At 36.3% G+C, this 20,441-nt stretch overlaps 1 long non-coding RNA gene across 1 annotated transcript in view; it reads right to left on the reverse strand.

Moving 5' to 3' along the window:
- The window catches only part of LOC130455081 (uncharacterized), a 42,817-nt gene that overhangs the window by 10,344 nt on the left and 12,032 nt on the right, over nt 1-20,441 (reverse strand). Inside the window, exon 2 of the long non-coding RNA XR_008912936.1 lies at nt 2,174-2,305. This is a non-coding gene — a long non-coding RNA (uncharacterized LOC130455081). The remainder of the gene's footprint in view (nt 1-2,173; nt 2,306-20,441) is intronic.

Below are 20,441 nucleotides of genomic sequence, written 5' to 3' on the forward strand. Positions count from 1 at the left end.
TCTTTGATTTTAGAATAACTTTGAACTCCATCCAGATTGTCTCCTGCATAAAGATTATAACAACAAAAACAAAAGCAAAAAAAATGGTAAAGCATATCCTTATACTGAAAAATTCATCAAAGTTGTACATAAAATATTTTGACACCCAGTGATGAATCACTTTTCCCAAAGTCTTTGAAATTACAATTAAAAAGTCCACTATGTTAAAGGTGGATTAGCTATTTTAAAAAATCAGGACGCTTTCTGACACTTCTGACTAGAAGCTAAAACCTTATTAAAAACAAACAACAAACAAAAGCCCTCTTTGAAAGAATAAGCTTCATATGATACAGACTGAAGTTTATCTTTGGTTCATAGGTTCCCTTTTGCACTTTTCTATTTCACAGTCTAAAATCATATAGTAAATACTCATTAAGAATTCAATGAAATGCCAGATTATCTTATTCTGGAAAAAATCCCATTATGAAATTATAGATGTTAAGTAAAGCCATCAAAACATACCAAAAGATGTGAGGACTGATCACCAGGTAGCCATGAGGCAGAGGACAGAAAAAGGGGGATGAAGAGGGGGGGATAAATTCAGTAAAGGACTAAGAAATAGCAAAATTCTGTCTAGGAGAATAATTCCTTCAACAAGTCAGTGATACAAACAAGGTTCCAACTGTCAATGATTATATTCAATTCATACCCTTCATATGTAATCTGCTGGTTGTCCATACTCCAGAGCTCTTCTGCCCCTCTTCCTTCCTAGAAATTCCAGTTCTCCAGGCTTCTCCTCCCAATCCCAAGAAGTTTCTGTCATCTTTTATCCTACATTCATTCCTTCCCTTGACACATATGTATGTTTTGTGTATATATGCATATATGTATATATATATATATATATATATATTAACCTCAGCTCCCTTGTACAGTATCTGAAATATAGTAAGCATATGAGTGATTTTTAATTCATTCATTCATTTACTACTCAAGTTTCTCATTTGTCCTGATTATGAACCTGTCAATTTTGCAAAAAACGTTAGTTGCTCACAATAGAGAGTCAGTCACCTGAGTGGCAGATCACAGCCACTCAATGCCATATTAGAAGGACTTTGTCAATTTCTGTCACTTCTTTGGCAAAAATTTCTTAATAAAGAACTTACTACAATGGCAAAGATGGAAGGAACTTATTGCCTGTTAGTACTGATTTTTACATCTCTAAAACTGAATGAGAAATGGAAGTCAAGTTTTACTGACAGTTATTTGAAAAAATAATGCTTGAAAGACAAATAATAAAATGCATATTGTTATTATAAGCAAAGCAAATAATTTTCAAGCCTCAAGGTTCAAAAGAAAGCCTTTTCTTAGAATCATTTTGATTCATAATCTGGCTCTATCCCACCTTTTCAGGATTCTTGAAGCATTATAAGCTTTACATATCCTTTATGTTCTAATCAAACAGATATTCACTAAACTCAGCACTTTATCTCCATCTCTTGGCTTTGTGTCTTTCTACAGACTGTGCCTCTTGCCAGGAATATCTTCTTTCCTTATGAATGCCTCTAACAGTCCTATATTTCTTTTAAGCTTCAGGTCAAGTTTTACCTCCTACAGGAAGCATTTTTATGCATGCATACACACACCCAAATATATGTATATACTCCCATATACAAGCATTTATGTGCATACAGAATCATTTACATTAATAGTCCTATTCCACTTTTCATAGGAACAAGAAGGAAAAGGTGGGAAAGGGTTAACAGAAAATGTATCACATATAAATTGTATTTATCCAGGCTTCAAAATCTGAACTCCACACTGGGTAACTTCATTGCAATAGGTTTCACTCTTTTTAATGTGTTTGGAAAATGTCTTTCCTTAGATTGAGTGCAATTGATTTCTTTTGCAGATATCCATTTAATGTACCATTTTAGACATATATGGAATGAAATATGCCCTGAGATCAGATACTTGGATTTTGCAACCATTTTGTTTTTCTTTGAAAGGCAGTAACCCTATTTGTATTGGAGTAGGTTGTCATTTTTGAAGAATATTTTTCTCTCTCTCCACCCCCACTAGTATCTATAAGATTCTGCATTGGGAGAGAATGGGATATTTCTACCTTTAGATTGATTGCCTAGCTCATTAATGGCTCATTTAAAATTTGGGGAGAAAATAGAAAGAGAGCTACCTTTTCCAGCCTTGCGGTGTCAGGATCAAGAGAAATTATCTTGAAATAGTAATTATGTGCAAATAAGTCTTCCTTGTAGCTGTTTGAAATGGATAGCTATGCTTACAGCATGTCAAGTCTCCTGGTTTCGTTCTGAAAATACCAAAGAATAATTCAAATAAAACACAGATGTGGAAAAATGATTACGTGCTAGTGAGAATGATTCATTAATTCTTCTTTAAATAATGCAGTTGCTAACTTTGTAGAGCTATAACCTGACACTTCACCGTTTTCTCCAAGTTTAAAAAAAAAAGACTTTATTCATGTCATTATATAAGAATTTAAATTACGGCAATATTGTTAAGGAAAATATATCCATTATCCATTTTATTATGTTTTATGATACACATGAAGACACTGGAGTGTATTAGTCAGGGGATAATGGGGAGATATTTTTCCTGGGTAGAATTTTAATGAAAACATGGCATTCTGATTTGTTATTTATAAACTTCCACATTTGAATAAAGGATTCTTGAGAAGGCTATTGAGGGCTGGTAGGATAGTGTGTTACATGGTCTTAGCACCTATATTGATGAGTAAATAGAACAAATCATAGCAGCTAGAATTGATCACACCACTGAGCTCAAAAATCAAGACCTACCACATCAGCAGCTAGTGCTATGATCAAAAAAGAAGTAAAATGACACTGTGGGAAACATTTATACAACCACTAGAGATGGGAGGCAGGATTCAAATCTAGGGCTTCGGACACGAGTTCCATTACTCTGTCCTCATTAAGTCTCAGAATTCCTTTTGGAATCATGGAACTGAGGTCAAGAAGAGCAGGCTTCCAAACCTTCCTAACATTTGTTTGCTTTTTTTTTTTTTACCATAGACAAGTACCTCAATGTCTTCGAAACTGTTTCCTCATCAACAAAATGTAGATAATAGAATCTATAGTATCTGTCCTATTAAAAAAAAACAACATGATTATAGAGGGAATGTCATGTTTGAAGTCAGGAAAATATGGGTTGAAATACTGCCTCTTATACATGCTATTTATGTTATTAAGAGCATGTCATTTAATTTATCAGTGCCCCAGGTAACTCTCTAACTCTTGTTTTTATTTTTTTCAAGGAGCTTACATTTTATTTTATTTTTTTAATTTTATAATATTTTATTCGATCACTTCCAAGCATTATTCATTAAAGACAAAGATCATTTTCTTTTTCTCCCCCCCTACCTCCCATAGCCGACGTCTGATTCCACTGGGCATCACATGTGTTCTTGATTCTAACCCATTGCCATGTTGTTAGTATTTGCATTAGAGTGTTCTCTCATGTCCCCTCAACCGCTATAGTCAGGCAGTTGCTTTTCCTCGGTGTTTCCACTCCCACAGTTTATCCTCTGCTTATGAATAGTGTTTTTTCTCCTAGATCACTGCAGATTGTTCAGGGACATTACACCGCCACTAATGGAGAAGTCCATTATGTTCGATTATACCACAGTGTATCAGTCTCTGTGTACAATGTTTTCCTGGTTCTGCTCCTCTCGCTCTGCATCACTTCCTGGAGGTCTTTCCAGTCTCCATGGAATTCCTCCACTTTATTATTCCTTTTAGCACAATAGTATTCGATCACCAACATATACCACAATTTGTTCAGCCATTCCCCAATTGATGGGCATCCCCTCGTTTTCCAATTTTTAGCCACCACAAAGAGTGCAGCTATGAATATTCTTGTACAAGTCTTTTTCTCCATTATCTCTTTGGGGTACAGACCCAGCAGTGCTATGCCTGGATCAATGGGAAAACAGTCTTTTAGCTCCCTTTGGGCATAGTTCCAAATTGCCCTCCAGAATGGTTGGATCAGTTCACAACTCCACCAGCAATGAATTAATGTCCCTACTTTGCCACATCCCCTCCAGCATTCACTACTTTCCTTTGCTATCATGTTAGCCAATCTGCTAGGTGTAAGGTGATACCTCAGAGTTGTTTTTATTTGCATCTCTCTGATTATAAGAGATTTAGAACACTTCTTCATGTGCTTATTAATAGTTTTGATTTCTTTATCTGAGAACTGCCTATCCATGTCCCTTGCCCATTTATCAATTGGAGAATGGCTTGGTTTTTTGTACAATTGATTTAGCTCTTTATAAATTTGAGTAATTAAACCTTTGTCAGAGGTTTCTATGAAGATTTTTTCCCAATTTGTTGGTTCCCTTCTGATTTTAGTTACATTGGTTTTGTTTGTACAAAAACTTTTTAATTTGATGTGGTCAAAATTATTTATTTTACATTTTGGGATTCTTTCTATGTCTTGCTTGGTTTTAAAGTCTTTCCCTTCCCAAAGGTCTGACATGTATACTATTCTGTGTTTACCCAATTTACTTATGGTTTCCTTCTTTATGTTTAAGTCATTCACCCATTTTGAATTTATCTTGGTGTAGGGTGTGAGGGGTTGATCAATTCCTAATCTCTCCCACACTGTCTTCCAATTTTCCCAGAAGCTTTTATCAAATAGCGGATTTTTGTCCCAAATGTTGGGATCTTTGGGTTTATGGTATACTGTCTTGCTGAGGTCGCTTGCCCCCAGTATATTCCACTGATCCTTCTTTCTGTCTCTTAGCCAGTAGCAAATTGTTTTGATGACTGCTGCTTTGTAATATAGACTGAGATCTGGGACTGCAAGGCCCCCTTCCTTTGTATTTTTTTTCATTGTTTCCCTGGATATCCTTGATCCTTTGTTCTTCCAAATGAACTTTGTTATGGTTTTTTTCTAAATTAGTAAAAAAAATTTTCAGAAGTTCAATGGGTATGGCACTAAATAGATAGATGATTTTGGGTAGGATGGTCATTTTTATTATATTGGCTCGTCCTATCCATGAGCAGTTAATGTTTTTCCAATTGCTCAAGTCTAGTTTTAGTTGTGTGGAGAGTGTTTTGTAGTTGTGTTCATGTAGTTCCTGTGTTTGTTTCGGGAGATAGATTCCTACGTATTTTATTTTGTCTAAGGTGATTTTGAATGGGATTTCTCTTTCTAGTTTTTGCTGCTGATCTGTGTTGGAGATATATAGAAATGCTGATGACTTATGTGGGTTTATTTTGTATCCTGCAACTTTGCTAAAGTTGTTAATTATTTCAATTAGCTTTTTGGTTGAATCTCTAGGATTCTTTAAGTAGACCATCATGTCATCTGCAAAGAGTGATAACTTGGTCTCCTCCTTGCCTATTTTGATGCCTTCAATTTCTTTTTCTTCTCTAATTGCTACTGCTAGTGTTTCTAGTACAATGTCAAATATTAGAGGTGATAATGGGCATCCTTGTTTCACTCCTGATCTTATTGGGAATGCCTCTAGTTTATCCCCATTGCAGATGATATTAGCTGATGGTTTTAGATATATACTGTTTATTCTTTTTAGGAACGACCCTTCTATTCCTATGCTTTCTAGTGTTTTTAATAGGAATGGGTGTTGTATTTTATCAAAGGCTTTTTCTGAGTCTATTGAGATAATCATGTGGTTCTTGTTGGTTTGCTTGTTGATGTGGTCAATTATGTGGATGGTTTTCCTAATATTGAACCAGCCCTGCATCTCTGGTATAAATCCTACTTGATCATGGTGGATGACCCTTCTGATCACTTGCTGGAGTCTTTTTGCTAGTATCCTATTTTAGATTTTTGCATCTATATTCATTAGGGAGATTGGTCTATAGTTTTCTTTCTCTGTTTTTGACCTGCCTGGTTTTGGAATCAATACCATGTTTGTGTCATAAAAGGAGTTTGGTAGAACTCCCTCTTTGCTTATTATGTCAAATAGTTTGTATAGTATTGGGATTAACTGTTCTCTGAATGTTTGATAGAATTCACTTGTGAATCTGTCGGGCCCTGGGGATTTTTTCTTAGGGAATACTTTGATGGCCTGTTGGATTTCATTTTCTGATATGGGATTATTTAAGAATTCTATTTCTTCTTCTGTTAGTCTAGGCAATTTATATTTTTGTAAATATTCATACATATCACCTAAATTGGTGTATTTATTGCCATATAATTGGGCAAAGTAATGTCTAATGATTGCCTTAATTTCCTCTTCATTGGAGGTGATGTCCCCCTTTTCATCTTTGATGTTGTTAATTTGCTTTTCTTCTTTCCTTTTTTTAATTAGATTGACCAGTACTTTGAAAAAACAAACAAAATAGACAAAGTACCAGCTTCTTGTCTTATTTATTAAATCAATAGTTCTATCACTTTTGATTTTATTAATTTCTCCCTTAATTTTTAGGATTTCTAGTTTGGTTTTCTGCTGGGAGGTTTTAATTTGATCGCTTTTGAGTCTTTTTATTTGCATTTCCAATTGATTGATCTCTGCTCTTCCTTGTTTGTTAATATATGCACTCAGGGATATGAATTTACCTCTGATTACCGCTTTGGCTGCATCCCAAAAGGTTTGAAAGGATGTCTTGCCATTTTCATTTTCCTCGATGAAATTATTAATTGTTTCTATGTTTTCTTCTCTAACTAAAAGATTTTGGAGTATCATATTGTTTAATTTCCAATGAGTTTTTGATTTGGTTTTCCATTTGGTTTGTAATTACTGATCATTATTTTTATTGCCTTGTGATCTGAAAAGGCTGCATTTATTATTTCTGCTTTTCTGCATTTGTGTGCCATGTTTCTGTGACCTAATGTATGGTCAATCTTTGTAAATGTGCCATGTGGTGCTGAGAAGAAGGTGTATTCCTTTTTGTCCCTATTTATTTTCTGCATATGTCTATTAACTAATTTTTCTAAGATTTCATTCACCTATTTTACCTCTTTCTTTTTTTTTGTTTGATTTATCTAAATTTGATAATGGTTGGTTCAAGTCTCCCACTAATATGGTTTTACTGTCTATTTCTTCCTTCAATTCTCCTAGTTTCTCCATTAGAAATTTGGGTGCTATATTATTTGGTGCATACATGTTGATTAGTGATATTTCCTCATTATCTAAAGTCCCTTTTAACAAAATATAATTACCTTCCCTATCCCTTTTGATCAGGTCTATTTTTGCTTTGGCTTTATCAGATATCATGATTGCCACTCCTGCTTTCTTTCTGTCAGTTGAGGCCCAGAAGGTCTTACTCCATCCTTTAATTCTGACCTTATGGGTGTCTACCCTCCTCAAGTGTGTTTCTTGAAGACAACATATGGTAGGGTTTTGGATTCTAATCAATTGTGCTATTCGTCTACATTTCATGGGAGAGTTCATCCCATTCATATTCAAAGTTATGACTGTCACTTGTGGACTCCCTGGCATTTTGATATCCTTTCCTAATTCTAACCTTTCTTCTTCAGCTCTACCTTTTAGTCCAGTGATTTACTTTAAATCAGTCCCCCTTGTCCCCTCCCTTGATATGTTTCCCTTTCTAGTCCCTCCCTTTTTGTTCCCTCCCCTTACCCCCTCTTCTTCCCTCCCTTTTTTGTGTTCTCTCCCCCTTACCCCCTTTAGTTTTCCCTTCTCCCTTCCCTTGTTGGGTAAGATAGAATTCAAGATCCCAATGGATCTGGATGTTCTTCCCTCTCAGAGTTGATTTTCCTGAGAGTAAGGTTTAAGTAAAAACTCTCTTCCTCTCCTTCCTATAGGAGTTTTCTTCCCCTCCCCTTCCCGTGTGAATCTTTGTTTTAGAAAGATTATTCTATTTGATTTTTCTTTTCCCCCTATTTACACATTACATTTCCCATATATTAATATATATAGATTGATATAAATGTAGTCCTTATAGAAGAGAGTTTGAGTAAAAGAAAAAAATAATATTTTGCTCCTTTTCTCTTTCCTTCATATTTACCTTTTCAGGTATTCCATGCTCTTTGTTTTTTGATATCGAACTTTCCACAGAGCTCTGGTTGTTTCTTTGCAAAAACTTGGAAATCTTCTATTTTGTTGAATGCCTATACTTTCCCTTGGAAGTATATAGTCAGTTTTTCTGGATAGCTGATTCTTGGTTGAAGGCCCAGCTCTATTGCCTTTCTGTAAATCATGTTCCATGCCTTATGGTCATTCAGAGTGGAACTTTCAAGGTCTTGTGTGACCCTGATTGGCATTCCTTTATATCTAAATTGTCTTTTTCTGGCTTCCTGTAGGATTTTTTCTTTTGCTTGAAAGCTTTGGAATTTGGCAATTACATTCCTGGGAGTTGTCTTTTGGGGATTTAGTGTAAAGGGTGTTCTGTGAACTCTTTCTGTGCCTGTATTGCCCTCTTGTTCTAGGATCTCTGGGCAATTTTCTTTTATTATATCTTGTATTTTAAGCTGTCGAGTTTACTGTTTATTTCTGGTTTTTCTGGTAGTCCAATTATTCTTAAATTGTCTCTTCTCCCTCTATTTTCCAAGTCTGTCACCTTGTCAGTGAGATATTTTATGTTCTCTTCTAATTTCTTGGTCTTTTGGCTTTGCTTTATTAATTCTTGCTCGTTGTCTTCCAGTTGTCTGATTCTGACCATTAAAGCCTGGTTTTCCTTTTCACTTTGGTCAAACTGGTTTTGTAGATGCATGAATTTCTTTTGCATTATTTCCCACTTTTCATCCCAGCAAGCTTCCATCTTTTTGATACTTTCATATTCAGATTCTTCATGGGTTTATGGAGAGTTTCCATTTCCTTTGGAAGGTATAGTACCATTTGCTTGTGTTTCCTCTTCTATCTCCTCTGTATTTTGTATTTTTGTTCCATAAAATGTGCCCAAAGTCACCCCCTTCTTCTTTTTTTTCTTTGAATTTTGAGGCTTTTGTTCTTCTGTGGAGTTTGCCATCTCTATCTGAGTGGGGAGGACTAGCTTTTCTTATCTCCATCTGGTGTTCAGAGGTTTTAGCCCTAGGCTAATTGTTAGTTCTATGCAGTTGTTGTTCTGTCTTCCCAGGGAAGCCAGGAATTGCTGGTGTTTCTATGTTATTGCCCTCCTCAGTTCCCTCCCGATGCTTCTCTGTTATCTTACTTCCACTCTCTGAGCCTGGCTCAGCACTCTCCGTGAGGTGTTTTAATGTCTTTGCCGGCCAGAAGACCCAGCACTCTGAAGGGGGAGGGGCTGCGGCGAGGAGCTCCAAGGGCTCCTGATAGGATTAGCTTTCCCTGGGTTGAACTGAGTATGCCCTGAGGCAGGGATCTTATGTGAGACTTGGATGGAAGGATCCAGCCAGGGGGTTACAGGCTCCCCCCGTCTCTCTCTGTTTCCCTGCTGTCTGTGTTGGGTGCCCCCTCGACTGAGTCAGGTTGTTTTCAGGAAGCGGCCTTCAGAATAGCCGGCCCTGAGGCTCTGAGGTTCCCTCTGCTGCCTTGTATTCAGTGCTCTGGGTTGGGGGGGATGGGTCCTGGGATCTTCCTTCTGCCTACCCCTTAGGTCCGAGTGATCTCGGGTTCTGGCTTTGGGGGGGGGGGGGCGTACCTTTTGATCCAGGTCCAGGAGGAGGATTCACGGGGTCTATGCTGTTGTTTGTTTTGAATTTCGGTGCCCTAGGAGCATATAGTTTGAGTTCAGTAGGGAAGGGTTTCCAGAGATCTGAACTTTAGCTTTCTCTAAGCTGCCATCTTGACCTGGAGCTCAACTCTCTAACTCTTAATATCACTCTAGAAAACTCCTCTAAATTAGAGCATTTAGAAATCTGAATTAGATGAGGGAATTTCTACATCATAGGTCCAGTCCAAAATATAAAGCAAAAAACATTGTCATTTTGAGGTTCATATGGGATAATTTATAAAGCACTTTGCAAAAATATATTTGCTATATAAATATCATTATAGTTGATAGAAGGCTGGATGTGAGTCAAGTAACCTTATTATATCATCTCTTAATATAATTATGCTAAAACGTTTTCTGAAACACATGAAGGATCTGAATCCAAACTCTTCTAGTGTTCTAGGACTCTCCAAGTAGATTCTATCTTTCATGCCTCTGACAGAGTCTCTGTAGTTTCTATCAAAAGAAGCAATGAAGGTCAGGAACAACCTCAGGGGAACTTGGGGAGCAAATTTCTCTCCCATTTATTGTGACAGATTTAGAGTATAAACTTCTAAAAGGCAGATACTTTTTGGTTTTTGTTTTAATTTTCCCAGTGCTTTGCAATGTGTTTGGCAGTAAGTAGATGTTTTAAAAAGACATTTATTGAGTGAATGAATAGATGTCTACATTTTAATCTGTTCTCTTATGTGCCAAATGATCCTATTGAAGGACACAAAACAAATACAAAATAATTTCCCTCCAACCACAAGAAGATACCACAAGAAGATGATATTTGAAAATGAAAAACAAATAATTGCATTGAGCTAACTTAAAGGTTTCTGAAAAACTTTTTTACATATTGCAACATTCAATTAAGGCAATATTTAAATGCCAAATGATTAATCCAGAGAATCTTGTCCATTTTGAGTAAACCTACATTGTATAGTTCATAGCTTCATTGAACTATCCAACTCTACTGCTGCTAAAAGTAAAATAACTGGAATCTAAGGAAGGCAAACTCCTCCTGTATCCTTGTCATGGTAGATGGGGTTGCATAGCTCAATTTACTTTTATACAATATAGGTTTACTCAAAAGGGACAAGTCATACTGGAGAGTACTGACAAAAAGTGACCCATTAGAGAAGGAAACAGCAGACCACTTCAGCATTGTTGCCAAGAAAATCCCATAAGGAATCACAGAGAGTTGGACATTCCTGAACAATGAAAGTCAAAGATACTTCCAAGTGAAGTGGTTGGGGTGGAATGTTATAGGAAATCACCATGCAAAACAAAGGTACCAGGAATTATAGGTAGTTACTAAACAAATGAGGATCAAAATACTAGCTTTCATCAACACTCAACACAGACATCCAAATGAGAAGCCAAAAGGAGTTGATGCTCCAAAGTGGAGTATCTGAAGTCTGTCAGTTACACTGAAATCATATACCTATCAGTTCATCAAGCATTGATTGAACAGTCACTCTTTTTCAGATACTGTGCTAGAAATACATTAGGAATACAGAATTGAATTGAAAGAAGTCTAGAAATTTGGGAAGCATAGAAAATAGCCAATGAAAAGGTATTGAATTTGGATATGGAAAAAGAATAACAACTCAACAAGTGTTGCTATGTTCATGGAAGGGGAAGAAAAATATTGGATAAAAAGAAGGGACAGATTGTCAAGAATGTTAAAAGTCAACCAAAAGATTTTCTATTTGATCCTGGAGGTAAAGGAGAATCAGTAAAGTTTAATGGCAGATGTTGTGAAGGTAGGACTGGAATGGGGAAAGTGATAAGGGCATGGACCACCATGATGTTGTGGGGGTTTAAAGAATGGGATGTTGATGATGGATGTTGTAAAGGTAGTAACAGGAAGACAGAGTTGTCTATGTGGAGTGAGAGTGAAGTGTAGAGGATGACAATGAGATTGTAAACCTTAGGGATTGAGAGGATATTGGTGTCTTCATTGTAATAGGAAAGTTGGGAACAGGAGAGGGTTCTGTTAAAATTATAATGAATTCAGTTTCAGACATGTTGAATTTGAGATATTTTCAGGATGTCCAGTGTGAGATATATAAATGGTAATTCATGATGTGGAACTGGAGTTCAGGAAAGGTTACTATAAGATATATAGTTCTAGGAATTGTCTGCATAGATAAAATTGTATCTATATAGGAACTGATGATATTCTCAAACTGAGATTAATTTATATTGAGTCAAAAAGTAGACTGAGCAGGAAAAAAAAACCTGAGATTCAGTGGTCAGGACCAATATAGTGGAATGCTTAAAGTGTGGCTAGATTTGGAGAGTCAAGAGTTCAAATTTAAGTGTAGATACCATGACCAGTCTCTTAAAATCTTAAGAGTATCACCTATAAAATAAGATTATGTTTCATGTAGAGTTGTAGTGAAAAAAGTCTTTTGGAAACCTTAAAGCATTTGTTAAATATGAGTTACTGATGATGTCCTTTACATTTCCTCATGAAATTCTGTTAAAATTTGTGTTATCAATCTTGTTTCAGTTTACTGAAACATTCAGGGGCAACTTGAAATTATTTGGGTTTTTTCTAATTAGTTAGTTTTTTCCTAATTAGTTTTTTTAAATAGTTTATCAGGGACATAGGCCTTTTTCTACTGGAGCAAAGTTGACATATTGGCTACTGGGTTGGCTCCTTCCCTAGAATCTCTGTATTTTTTTCTGAGGGTGAGAACAGGCTTCTCTAAGTCTCGGATTATCTGCATGAATTGTTGGTAGTCACCTGTTTGGGGGGACAGGGAGATGGTGGTGATGAGAATCAGAAAGAGTAATGAATGGAGGAGGAATGTTTTTTCCCCAGCCCCAGAAAGGTCTCAAAAGGAAGTGCTGTGCATGGGAGGGCTGGAATAGTTTGCCAGGCCCCTAAGGAGGCGAATGGAATTCAGGTGCCTGAACTCGATGATAATTCTATGCTACTGAGAGCTACCAAAGCAAATCTGGGACAACACATCAGTTTCTCAGGACAAATCAATAACTAAAGTTTTCTATTTGAATCAGAAAATAGGCTATACCTCGAACACAAAGAACTAATTATGCAAGTCTTGATATTGTCTAGAAATCCATAGGTTAATGAATATTAGCTTTTTCAGGTGGCAGAAATGCACCCTACTTTCATCCATGTGAGAGAAATACCCTTGGAAGTGGAATATGAGCAACAATGAAACATGAAGCCTAGATTTTTTTTTTAAAATGTTCTGCTCATATACCAGCTCTGGAGCAATGAAACAGAAGGAACAATAAATTCTATCCTAAAGCATTTTTTATTTTGAATATGATTTATACCTTTTGGGATAGCAGCAAAAGTCATTACCACTTTGAGACCCAAAGGCTTCGTCTTCAGATCACTTTCCTTTCTGGATGTCAGTATTCTAGGGTGAACAAGGAATTTCCATAATCGGAGGTCAAAGAATATGTACTCAGCAACTTGTATTTTCCCAAAGTCTCAAGGCTTTAGGGTCATAGATATGACTGTGGTCATAAAAGTGCCTGCCTAAACAGATACTGCCACTGAGCCATAGAAGTGATCCAGGAAGGAAAGAGTTAATTGTTGTATCTCTTCTATAAAGCTGCCTTATACTTGGTGCCAAAACTGCTTAATTCATTAGAACTTAATTCAATTCAATGGTTATACAAACATATATGTACATATGTAAGTATATCTCTATATAAATGAGCTTAAATTATACTGTACTGTTAGTCATCCTACTGATGAACTGAATTCATGTACATATGTAAATTTGCATAGATCCTATGTGCACATGTAATTACTAAATTAACTAATAAGCTAACTTTTTTAGAGTGAGTTATTAATAATCTAACTACTACTGATAGTAATAGCCTAGTGAATTTGTTTAAGGCTTAGGAAATAGAGACATAGAAGTTCTGTAGTATAGAAGTTAGATTGTATTATGATTGTAGGTTAGCATTTGTTAGGGATAGGAAACTTTTCTTAGTGCCTATATAAACATTAGGAAGTTTGCATGTTCAAATGTTAGTGAAATTGTTTTCCATCTCCCTAACTGTCTTAGAATCATAGTTTGTGACTGGACTACTTTCTCAAACCCCCAAATTCTCCCTCATTTTAGATTAGGGACATCTTCACCCCCCTTTTTTCAGTTTCCCATCCTGTTATCCCAATAAACCCCTTGACTTGAAAAGGAAAAGAAAAAGAGTATCTTTATAGTTTACTCAAAAGGGGAGGGAAGAAGCCAAAGGCTTCAAGAAGAACTGGGAGGTGAGGGAGGCAAGGAGGAGAGGGTTGGAGAAGGGAGGGACTGAAGGGAGGAAGAGGTTAGAAAGATATACTGATCCATCAGCCATCAGTAGGGATCAGTAGGCAAACCCCAGAGCAGTTCCCCTGTGTGGCAGCATCCCTCAGCATTTCTCATTCCTACCTCCATTACCAATAAGCAGCCTCAGGTTCCTGTAGCAGCTCTCTCTAATCAATGCCAGAGGACAGCAGTCATTGCAGAAGAAACAATTTCCTCAGTTTACTATTCTATTTCATTGAGGGAAAATGTGTATACATTCACTTTTCCTGTAGCTTTGAAATACTCCTTTGTAAAAGCCAATCCCTGAACCCCTCAGTTGTTTTCTTTTTTTCCAGGACGCCATATTTGCACTAATTAAAAAGGTGCTGTCAAACTCAAATAGAAGGGGAGGCCACTAAACCCTGCATGAAGATGGCTGTGAATATTCACTTAATTTCAAAATACAATATTATCTTTGTTTTACTGTCTTTTTATTACATTTATAATTACATTTTAATCTATTTGGGGCCACAACTGAGAGTGTTGGGAGTACGCAGTCCATGAGCCACATATTTAAAACCTCTTAGCCATGCTATATAACCTTTCCAAAATGTAACACTTGGTAAAACAGTTTAACTCTACACTCTCCTCTTCCCTTGGGCACCTTGTTCCTTAAGATGTTGCTAGCGTTGCCCTCCCAACATTCAGCCTTGAATCACATCCACCATTCACTACCTTTATTCCTACACATACACCTCTGAATAAAACTGGAGGAAATTGCAAAACTATTTTGACCAGGTCACTGCAAATTTTAACTGGGTGCTCATCCCTTCAAGGAAATCCTTTCACATCTCCTTATCAACTCACACCTCACCACAGCCGCTTGTCCAAACCATTTCATCCTTCCTTAAGCCCCCAATGGCTTCTTTCCCCCCAACCTCTCAACTGAGAACTTTGCCTATTTTACTGAAAAAATTAAGGGCATTCACAAAGAACTCCTCCTTCTCCCCTGAGCCTCATCTGACATCACTGATAAGCCTTCTTGCTACTATCTCCTCTTTCCCCAGACTCACATAGTGAATTGGCCCCTCTCCTTGAGAAGGTAAACTTGACTACATGCACAAGTGATTATCTTCCATCTACCTTCTCCAGCAGATTGTTCTTTCTATTATTCCCATTCCTTAATTATCTACCTCCTTCTCCCATACTGCCTACAGCTTACCCAGGGTCTCCATAATGCACAAAAACGCTTTGCTTGACCCATTCATCCATCATTGTTTTCCTATATCACTCTTGCCTTTTGTGGCTCACTTCCTAGAGAAGGATAACAACAACAGGTGCCTCTACTTTCTCTCCTACCATTTTCTTCTTAACCCTCTAGAGTCTGCCTTCTGACCTCATCATTCAATTGAAGTTGTTATCTCCAAAATTGTTAACAATCTCTTAACTACTAAATCAGTCTTTAAACTTATAAGTAGAGGATATAAGATTAGTAATCTCTCTTTTCTCTTTTCTCTCTTTCTATCTGTACTTCTTTCTTAAATTAAATAAAAATTCTCTTAAACTGCTCTCCTCACTACTCCTTAATTTAATTCTTACACATATTTGAGTCATGAGTTTTTTAACTCGTTTTCCAAACGTTTTTAAATGGAGATTAGATGACACTTCTTTGGGAAATGTTCACTAATAATGTTTTAGTTTCTTTCTGTTACCTTATTCTTTATTTCTGACCTGATAAGAGTGTGGTATTGTTTAACTGCTGATCCTGGTATGCGTTTCTCCTCATGGTTAACAGCTAAATACCTAGACCTGAGTTAAATATGCAAATTTCCATTTTTTCTAATGAGGAGAGGATAAAAATGAGTCAAAAGTGTAAATTAGTCATTTACATTCCTATAATTTGTACCTGAATCTATGAGGATCTAAAGTCAATTGACTCACTGGCCACATATATAAAAATAAGATGTTTGTAAAGCAGTTAGCACAGTGGCTATCATATAGTAGGTACTTAATAAATTATTCTTCCTTCTCTTCCCCACTTGGTCTTCTTATCTTTATTTTTACAAAAGTTCATCATTCAGACCTAGTGTTTACACATGCATTTGAGGTTCCCTTAGCTAAATTAACAGAATAATTTCTAGGAGTACAAATAGCATTCTTATTTCTCACCAACAAGCTCTGGATCAACAATCAATGCTCTAACAAGTTATATTCACATCCAGACAAATGTCAAGATGCCAGGATCCATAAACATGCAAATCCCAACTTCACATGGAAATGCTGGTGTGTCCAGGCAACTGTCTATATATACACATTGCCAGATACGTGCTACACTCACATTTTATCATTTAGCTACTAAAGCACTTAGCAATACAAGTGCAATAGATGAGTCTCATTACTGGTTTGCCTATAAAACTAAAAAATGGACTGTATTGTAATTGCCAGGAATGAGTAGAGGAAAAGAAGATTATGAAGGAGCAATACTTGGTACTTTATTGTGGTTCTTTAGAGATCTCTTATTTTTGCCATCTGTGGCCAGACCAAAAAAAGGGGGGCAAAATAAAGGAAACTAGAAAAGGATAGGTAGTTGGAGAATAGAAAATATATTGAAGAATGTGAAACATTTTCCTAGGGAACTAATTTATTCCCCAGAATTAAATTGCTCTGGTCTCACATTATTGCTTTATAGTCTACTAAATTGTAGCATCCAATTTTTAAAACTAATTCAAAGGAGCAAAACAGGAGGAGGGAAAGGAATTCTCCTGTGATATGTATATGCCTGATGCAATTCAGTTGTTTGTATTAAAATTTAATCAACCTAAATATGTTTATTATATGCAAAATAAACTTTTAATTTTATATAATCTATATGCATCCAAATATGTACTTACTATAAGAACTTGCAATCTTTTTTCTAATTGTATTAATTCTACTTGAAACTTTCACTGTTTATTTTCTGCCTGAAACTTTTCCTTGTCCCTTGTCTTTACTAGATTTATATGTGCCAGAACTTCAGTAGATTCCTTCCAGTTGAATTTTCACATTTTCTTTGCCTCTAGGATAGAATTTGAGGAGAGAGAGCATAGAGATAAGTAATCCTATTATATAAAACTGAAATAATCTTTGGTACAAATTTCTGCTTGAAAGCCAAGACACCGAAAATTTCTCCTACTTACATATGAATTTATACCATTATGGAATATTCAAGGAGAATATTCTGAGAGAATATTCTGGTATGAGGGCTTGCTGAGTCTTTCCAGTACTGTTTATCCACTTTTGGGATCTCAACCTCTTAGCCAAGAAGATATAGTATATATAGAGATAGAGATAGAGATAGAGATAGAGATAGAGATAGAGATAGAGATAGAGATAGAGATAGAGATATATGGAGAGAGAGAGAAAGAGAGAGAGAGAGAGAGAGAGAGAGAGAGAGAGAGAGAGAGAGAGAGAGAGAGAGAGAGAGAGAGAGAGAGGGAGGGAGGGAGGGAGGGAGGGAGGGCAGGGCAAGTCCTAGGAAAAGACAAATTCTCCATCTCCCTCTTGAGTTGTTGAAAACAGTCTTGAAGTGATTCACAGCTGGAAAGGAAGAATGACTTGAAATTGAATTTCTTCTCTCTTAAATATTTACTAAGTCAACAACTAGTCTAGCTTCACAGAAAAAAAAGATCTTTGTCATCTAAAAATGCAAACTTTTATCCCCAAGTTATACATGGCTAGAAGTAGGTCCCAAAGTTTTCATATGGTCAAATGGAACAAGAAAGGACAATTCCTGGAACATACCATGGAATAAGGTGAGTGTAGTTATAGGGGAACAGACTAACATAGATTGCTAAGAACAATTTCAGGGTTGATTTCATTATGGTCCCAGAATTGAAAACTTGGGAAAGGAGAAAAGGCAATGAGGTTGAAGGTAGGGGTTTAGCATCAAAGCACCTGACTGTAAGATAATGAGGAAATTAAGTGAAGTATAATTATATATATATATATATATATATATATATATATATATATAATATACCCCTAGCCAAAATGTAGTGGGTGACTAAGGAAAGTACCACTCAAAATGATGGGTCCTAGGCTGGGAGGGTGTAAAACTATAGTATAAGATAGCCTCCCCCTTTGATCAGCAAGCCAAAGAGATCAGGAAAAAGGGATTATGGCAACGAAATAGGTCTTAAGCAAAGAGTTCAGCCTAAGAAAATATAATGCAGACAATTATAGCTATTTCAAGAGGTGATGGTAGATAATCTATTTCCCTGAGGGAGAAGCCTTAAAATATTGATTTCTCTATACCACTGAAATGCTACAAATGGTAGCAGGTAGCTGATATAAAAAAACAGAGGCACCAAGTAAGAGCATAAGAGGGACTAGTATTTTATGTTTAATATTACTTACAGAGAGAATATTCCTCAGTTACCCTACTGGGAAGATTGATGGTGCTGAATATATGCTTCCAGTACTGGTAGGAGCACTGGAGCCTATAGATTTTCAGGAAGACAGTGTTACACTAATTATCTGTTACAGACTGGAAGGGGGAAGGTGGGCAGTGATAAACTTAATAAACTCTAGACCCACATTCCCTTACCAATTATCTGTTAACAAGGCTGTCCTGGTTTCTCTCCTAATTATCTGACTACTTATATCTTTCCACCAGAAACTCTTACTCTGACTGCAATATAATAAATTCACTAAGGACCAAAACTTTGGAAATTTTTATCAGTGGTATCCAGTAAGGTTACCTTAATCCAACTAAATAAACACAAAAGTTTGCCAGAGAAGTATTTAGAGAGATATAAACTCTTGTTAAGTCAAAATTTTTACATTTTCTTTTTTTTTTATCTCCAGAGTACTTACATACATTTACATAGTACATAGTGGACAATTAATATGTGTTGATTGATAATCAAGCATTTGGACTAACAGGGGAAGTTTTTGAGAGGAGGGAAGGAGAGAAAAAGGAGATGGGGAAAGGGGGAGACAGGGAGAGAGCGAGGGGGAGGGAGGGAGGAACAAAGGGAGAGAGGTAGAAAGGAAAGGAGGGAGGGAGGAAAGACGGAAGGAAGGAAGGAAGGAAGGAAGGAAGGAAGGAAGGAAGGAAGGAAGGAAGGAAGGAAGGAAGGAAGGAAGGAAGGAAGGAAGGAAGGAAGGAAGGAAGGAAGGAAGGAAGGAAGGAAGGACAGAGATACTTTTTTACACAAGCTCTAAAGAGTCAAAAGCTTGGGACTTCAGAGCTTTGTCAATAGTGCATCTTAGCAGATTGTACCCGATGATTTACATTCATCACACCAGTCGTCTTTTGAAAACTGTAATGTAAAATGATTGAGCATAGGAAGATTAATGTGCAGTGATCATATTGACAGAATTTTAGTTCATGGAAGTATGTGAATGGTTGTTCAATAAAATTACTATTCATAAAGAACTGAGCTTTAACAATCTAGAAGAGTAATAATACATCACACAGAATTCTGGTCCTGAAGTCAGAGGACCTAGGTTTAAATTCCCTATTATGCCACTTATTATATATAAGATCATGGAGAAATTATTTATTCTCCTGTGGCCTAAGTTTCCTCATCTGTCAAAAGAGGATGGTTGTCTAGATCAGTGGTATAAAACTAAAAAAAGAAACAGATGCATGTAAAGATGCCAGAAGGTCTTATATTGATTTTGAATAATACTAATATTATCTATGTTTTGTTGTATTTTTATTTACTTGGTTAAATATTCTCCAATTGCATTTGAATCTATGAGGTGATAGGAGGGAGTGTTATGGTACTTGTGAGTGGCATCAGACACATTGCCTGGACTAGATGACCACCAACATTCCTTCTGGTCTACATCTAAGATTCTTTGATCCCCATCACACCAAGCTACCCTGTTATAACCCATCTAGACTATTTACTACTATTAGATATCACAGTCAGACAAAAATGTGACATACACAGAAGGCTACGATTCATAGAAGATAAATATACAGAGATCCTCCATTGGGGATTTTTGCAGAGGCTACAATTTACAGAAAGTGTCTCTAGAAAGACAGAGTAGGCCAATAAAAAATATCTGTCCTTGGATTCTTTTATGACATTCTTGTTTGGGTCCATAGAAGCTCTTGGTTAGTAAGAAAGAAAAATCAAGAGTTTCTCAATTTCCCAAACCTCAGAGAGCCCTTTTTAAGACACTGAGAATGGAGGAAAAAGGCTAAATTGTCCTTCCCCAATCAAGAAGCAACACCAATAAATGAAAAAAAGAAAACAACAAATTAAAATAAATTCTCAAAAAAGGAGCAGAAAGATATAAATAGATGTATCTTTTTCATACTTTGAAATACATAGATATTATTGTCACTTTTACTTTTCTATAGGGGGGTGAATAAAGAACTTTTCATTGGTATAGCAGATCGTTTCCTCTTTCTGTCTATATATATATATATATATATACATATTATATATATGTATATTTTTCCCCATGAGTATATATATAAAATGAGCAGAACTCTTGCCACAGGTCGCTTGTGGTGACTGGTGATTGCTTCCATTACTCA

The sequence above is a fragment of the Monodelphis domestica genome, chromosome 6, assembly GCF_027887165.1.
Source record: "Monodelphis domestica isolate mMonDom1 chromosome 6, mMonDom1.pri, whole genome shotgun sequence".
In the NCBI taxonomy this organism is placed as follows: Eukaryota; Metazoa; Chordata; class Mammalia; order Didelphimorphia; family Didelphidae; genus Monodelphis; species Monodelphis domestica.